Raw genomic sequence first — 6,801 nt, forward strand, 5'->3', positions numbered from 1 at the left:
CTTTAGCACGGACTCTCGTCCTAAACCTAGCCCTGTAGACTTCTGACTGATTTTGGGTTCCGTACCTGAGTTCTAAAGCCGCTACCAGTGCTCTATAATTGTACCTGTCGTCTGCTGACAACTGTCCAAGTATTTCCAGTGGTTGTTCCTTCAAGCTCTTTGCCAGATATACTGCTTTCTGCTCCTCTGTCTATCCGTACATCTCTGCCAGTAGCTCAAACTGTGCTCTATATGCTTCCCACAGTGCTTTCCCATTGTATTCCTGTGGCTTCCTTCGTACTGGATCACTCTTAGTACTGATATTCATATCTGGGATGTGACATCTAACGGGACTGAATATGTCTGTATTAGGGTTTAGCTGCAGGGTCTGGAAGGGGCTTGTCATTGTCTGGGGCTGGTTAAGTCGATGGTTAATGTATCCTCCTTGTGTAAAAGACAATAAATCGTCCTTTAACGTATCTAATTCGCTTTTAAATTTACTAATGTTTTCCATTTGTACTTCTTGCCACTGTTGTTGACTTTCCTGTAGTTGCTGCTGACTTTCCTGCAACTGTTGGATACTTTCTTCCTGTTTCCTTTCTTGTTCTAGTTGCCACTGCTGTAACCTCTCTTCTTGTTTCTTTTCTCGTACTTCTTGTTTCTTTTCTTTTTCCCCCAACAACTGCTATAATTTCTCTTGTTTATTTTGCTGTTCGAGCTGCCATTGCTGTAGGTTTTCTTGCAACTGCTGTTGTCTCTCTTCTTGTTTATTTTCTTTTTCCTCCAACAACTGCTGTAATCTCTCTTCTTGTTTATTTTCTCGTTCTTCTTGTTTCTTTTCTTTTTCCTCCAACCACTACTGTAATTTCTCTGCTTGTTTATTTTCTCGTTCTTCTTGTTTTTTTCTTTTTCCTCCAACAACTGCTGTAATTTCTCTTCTCGTTCTTCTTGTTTCTTTTCTTTTTTCTCCAACAACTGCTGTAATTTCTTTTCTCGTTCTTCTTGTTTCTTTTGCTGTTCTTGTATTGCTGCCATCAAATCTTCTAAGCTGTAGTTTGATTTGCCACCTCTCGTTTCCATCTTCTTCTTCTCTTTTTTTATTTTCTGTCCCACTCTCTGACACCAATTTGTTACGTCTCCGTTCGTTAGTTAATTTTCCGTAAATTCGTTCCGACGAAACTTTAGCGACACAAGCCTTTTCTTAAATAAAACTGGTTTATTCTTTCTGAATATAACTTTGCGATACACTTAATTTCAACAGTCGCGCTATAACAAACGCTATAATTGTCAACGAACGTCTCACGTGCTCAACAATATTCTCTCTCTGCAGTTCAATTACCCACACTCGCTGTTCCGTCACGTTGTGATCGTCTTATATATACAAGACTAACACATATCTAGTAAACGCTAGAGCATTCATGAAGGAACAGGATATTTCTAGAAGGATGTGGCATGATACTAGTCACGAGACCTCGCTGACGCAACAATATATTTATCTTGAGGGAAGGTAGCTATTAGCGTGTATGAATTCTGCATCATGTCGTTCAATCTGTTTAATGTGCCTATCACTTTTGAGAGACTAATGGAGCTTTCACTGAAGGGACTGCAATGGGAGAGATGCCTGGTCTACATTAATGGTGTTTTTGGTGTTTGGTCATATGATTGATCCTAAAACTGAGATTATAAAAAAGGGTATTTAAGTAGATAACTAAAGCAGGCTTGAAACTAAAAGGTGGAAAGTATTCGTTCATGCACAGGGATGTGGAGTTTCTTGGTCACATTGTAGGTAGAGACAGTCTCTATTTGCCCAGCTAAAATAGCTGTAGCGAAAGATTGACTTCAACTTGCGGCCAGGCAAGAAGTCCACAGTTTCCTAGGTTTTGCATCTTACTACTGATGATTTGTGGCCAACTTCTCCAAGATAGTAACACTATTGTCTGCTTTCACTAAAGGACCCAAACCTAGTGTGAGTGCTCCTTGTCTTTCAGGAAGGTGAAGCCTAACCTGCATTAACCCTTTGCTGCAGGTATGTCAATGTGTACATGTCACGACCTTTTACAAAGTTATATTCAAATGTTAATTATATTACTTTATTATCAATGCATGTGAATAAACTTTGCATAAAAACATACAAAATAAACCATATTTTAATATAGTATAAATGTGCGAATTTCTTATTTTTATAAGAAAATATTGAAGAAAGTCCTCAATCTCACCTAGCATGACAATCGTGACATTTGCTCCTAAGGTCTTCCCGCTTCTGTAATTTATTTATCACTCTTCGCTGAAGTATGGAATGTAACATAAATTAATTATTATAATATAGATATTACTAAGTCAAAGTCTAATTTTATAGATTTCAATCTTCTTTGTTTATGGAGTCATAAACAAAACAAATTAGACCAAGTTGCCACGCCCATCTGTCATATCCTCTCTTTCACAAATTGCCAGTAATTCTATCTGTCATTTTATATGATCTCATTTATAACCAACAGAAAAGGGAGATTTGAATCTTTTGAATGACGTATAAAACTACTTATTTTCAGTTTAGAGTGTTGTCAATTTCGTCTTCAGTTTGAAGGTTTATTCCACTGTGCTTAGGTGGCGTAGCTAACGAAATATTTTAAGCCACTATTGTCTTAATTAAAAAGTCAATTAAAGTATAATAGTTATAGGACATTGTTTGCTTTTTGTTTGTTATTATTCTGGGTCTTTAGGTACATTATTCAACTAAATAGAAATTAATTAATGTACTTGTATCATCATTACAAAAATTAGACTTAAATTTCATCTGCAAATGACAGCAAAAAACAAGAGTTCAAATGTAAGTACTTTAGTTCTTGTTTTTTCTTGTATATTTTTATTTATCATTATAAAAGTAACTAAATTGTAAAAATTAGAAACTTAGTACGTTAGATAAAGTTAGATTAGGAAAGATAATGAAAAAATTATAAAAAAAACATTCATGAGGTGTGCTTGTGAGCACCTCGTGCGTTACATCATTCAATAGGGTAACTTGAGCTACATGTTCGGCAAGTGAGTTACAACTTGTATGGCGAGATTATTAGTTGGGCATGGTTCAAAGAACAACAAAACAATAAATTTAAGTAGAAACAGATCTAGATTGTTACGAGCCTTAAGGCATTTAGGATAAAAAATTGTACTTTTCTGTTACTATCTGCAGTCATTATAGAAATATAGAATAGTAAATTTATTTCGTATTTTATGGTGTATATAAGGTCAATCAAATCGACCGAGTTCGTATATAGTTCGGTTAGAAAAAATAACAGCAAAAAATATAAACATTTTAAAGAAAACTTTTGATATTTGTTAAGAAGGTTTTCGAAGTTATGGAAATAAAAATTTAAGATTTTCAATGAAGAGAAGTGTTTTTACGTTCAACATGAAAGTCATTTTGCAATCAGAGTAGTCAACATTCAATCTCCACATATTCACAAATAAAAGACTTGAAATGTTTACTGAAAACTTGCCAAATTTCGTTATAGTATGGAAACTGGATGCCGGTCACATCGATGGACCCTCTATAGAAAGAGTAAATAGAGGCATGTAGCACGGATGCATGTAATCTGTGGCACTTGTATAGTCAGCTACAAGTGCAGAAAGGTCTGCTGTACAATTACTGTAAACCACCAAGTTATGGTTCTCAACTCTGCTGCAGCTAGTGGTCCCCAGAGTTCTTTAGCAAGAAATTCCCCAGTTTTAACATAGCACAAAGACTGGGGTGGGCACCAAGGTATTATCTACAATTGTGGCTGCATTAGTGTAGATATTTTGGTGATAGTGTGAACATTCTATAGTGTGTACTGGACCGATGAAGAACTGGCCGAGTCAAGGCAATTTTCACCAGAGAATTATTGGGTCTTCTCTAAAGAGGATTGCTGGTCTACTTACAACGGCTGTGAAAGGTCATTGATACATACACATCATCATTATTGACTCATTCATCTGTTGGTTGATACATTAGTATAGTCCATTGCTGTTGTGTTGATGGAGAACTGGATAGCATGGTTAGGAGTACCGGAAAGAAACGCACATAGATTAGGGATCTAAATTAAAAAGCTAACTACTCATTGAGTTTTGTAAAATATTGGTGTAATGAAGATCGTCACTTATCACCTCCAATCTGATGGTCTGCCAGAATGGATAATACAGACTACCAAGTAGATGTTTGCAAAGTTTGTTAATCCCAGCTGAACCAAGCAGAATGAACACTTGTCATATGTGATAAAGGCATTTAGGCAACAGAACAGGTAGCTACAGGTTGTTTACTGAACATGCTCATGGTCAAATAGAAAATACTCCTCCTGATTGACTTTATGTATGGTGCCCTCCTATAAAAATACATATTGCAATGTACATAGAAATGTGTGGAGTGTTTAAGGTCAGTGAAGGTCAGCACACACGAGTTTGTCCGACAACAACTTGGGAAAACCCCTTAATGACAGATGAAGTGTTATTATTGGATAGTAAAATAATGTATTTTCCAGTATGGAAATTAGGCCTAGTTTTGATACGTGTTTACAGCAGAGAATCAGCTTGAATCTGGCAGGACTTGTCAATTCCTGATACGCCAAAATGTTGGTTCATTAATAAATGTGTTATGTCACAGAAAGACACATAAAACACATTGAAAAGCTGTGTTCATACATCATAGATAAGTCTTTGGTACACTAGTTTGAATAGGAGTCTGTAGATGAGTTAGAGGATAATGGTGATGTTTTTCGAGCCATTCTGACTGACCTGATAAGGGAGAAGGAGGTGAAGAAACTTTTCTGGTAATCAACGGCAAACCAGATAAGCAGTCAGAGATGGAGATGACAGACAACTACAATCATCAGCCTATACGCTAATGTTGACCTCTCGATCAGTATAGATGGGACTGGTTGACTGATGATTGCATATTGATCATACAATTTTTCAAGCTTTTGAGCAGATTTTCACCAAATAAGACATTCACAGAATATTGGATTATAACTACTTGATTGGCACTTAAGACAGTTGCTGATCTGCATGATCACTGACTAAAGTTAATCATTGCTTCCTAAGCTATCAAATGATACATGTTGAAATGTATGCACAACATTGTGTGATCTCTATCTAATCATATAGTTAAGTCATTTATCTGGACATTTAGCCTTTGATAAAAAAAGGCTTTGTGACCTTCACTTATCAAGATATTGAGAAGTATTGAGATATGAAATATGCACTACGTTGTAGGGTTATAACTCCACTGTCGACAGTTAAGATAGTTATGTGCTCTAAAAAAATCAGTGACTAAAAAGGATGTTATGATTGTTGCTTTCCAAATCTCCTGGATGGTAATGTAGAATACTGTGTATTCACTACTCCTTGTGGATACTACTCGTCGGCAGAAGTAAAGACGGGTGGAGTGAGTAGATATAAGTTTGAAAACTCAGGTAAAAGGGCATTATGTACTTTGCTTTCTGACACACTTAATAAATTTCCTAGTTTGAAACATCATTCAACATTTTAAGAGAGTCGTTCCCATAATCTAGCTTAGAGACGAAAACTCTATGGAACATGCTGTCCTGCACTTGATAGATATTGTTAGGTTGTTGGTCAATTAAAGACCTGCAGAAGTCTGGGAGTGGTAATTCTGCAGATTCTTGAATACATCCTCTATGAGTGATAAAGTGCGTGAGTATATGTAGTGTAACCACGTATTATTGCCCAACTTTAACTTACGAACTTCGCTGAAATTTAACAAATTGGAATTCATTCAACTTTACATTTGAATCTGAACTTTCGTTATTTAATGGGAAATTTTAGTCAGTCTCTCTCTCTTCAGTTAGGTGGTGGTTCTCCCACCGTAGTTGTGTGGAAGCCAAGAGAGCAGGCCCAGTGGAAGGAGCTTTCAACCAAGCAACCACAGGTTATTATGAAACAACCCACATTGGAGCATATTCAAGTGCTTATAGTCTTACCTTCAATTTGTATCACGTAGAACTTCAATTAAACAACTGTTTTAATAGTCATATCTCCGTGTTTGTATCATTTGTAACTTCAGCTGAACAACAGTTTTTATACTCTTACCTTCGTGTTTGTATCCCGTGGAACGTCAGTTAAACATCTGTGACCATCGATAATTTGCTGGTGGGTTAAGGTGATGGGAAGCAAAATCTCAGCTTTCCCTAAGTAATTGTATATTTTGTACATTATTAAGTTATAATTTTACGTGTAAATTGTTTTGAGTTTATGTAGTTTTTATGAGTATGTGGGAGAGATGGAGCCTTAACTTCTTCTTTTTTGGAATATCTTGAATATACTGTAGTGAGAAGCTGAATATCGAACACTTCAAAATAATAGATTCGGTGACAGATGAATAGATGTTAAGAAAAAAGGAAGCATTTCTAATTCGAAACATAAAACTAAAGCTGAATGACCAGCTAACAATACCACTACATCTCAAACTATGATAAACTTATCAAAACTGAGACTGGCAAAGAGTGAAAACTTTGAAACATTCATTAAACAATCCAATGACTACATTGAGAGATACAAGTTACTTTCATACTGATGGAATTGATGAAAATGAACAGTTCGACTATTTATGACTAGTATGCATTACACTCACTATATTCATGATCTGCTCAAGACTATTGTTAATTAGCTATAAAATACTTTAAGGCATGAGTATTTGCCTAATAACAATTCACAAGTAGTGGGGATGTTATAAAACATAAATAATCTAATCAAAGAAAGCTAAAAAACATCTTTTGTCTAACTGGAGCTCTTGAGGTATGAGTTTTATATCCAGTTGCCAGTAGAATTGCCTATGGT

Source organism: Limulus polyphemus, unplaced genomic scaffold, assembly GCF_000517525.1.
Source record: "Limulus polyphemus unplaced genomic scaffold, Limulus_polyphemus-2.1.2 Scaffold1503, whole genome shotgun sequence".
In the NCBI taxonomy this organism is placed as follows: Eukaryota; Metazoa; Arthropoda; class Merostomata; order Xiphosura; family Limulidae; genus Limulus; species Limulus polyphemus.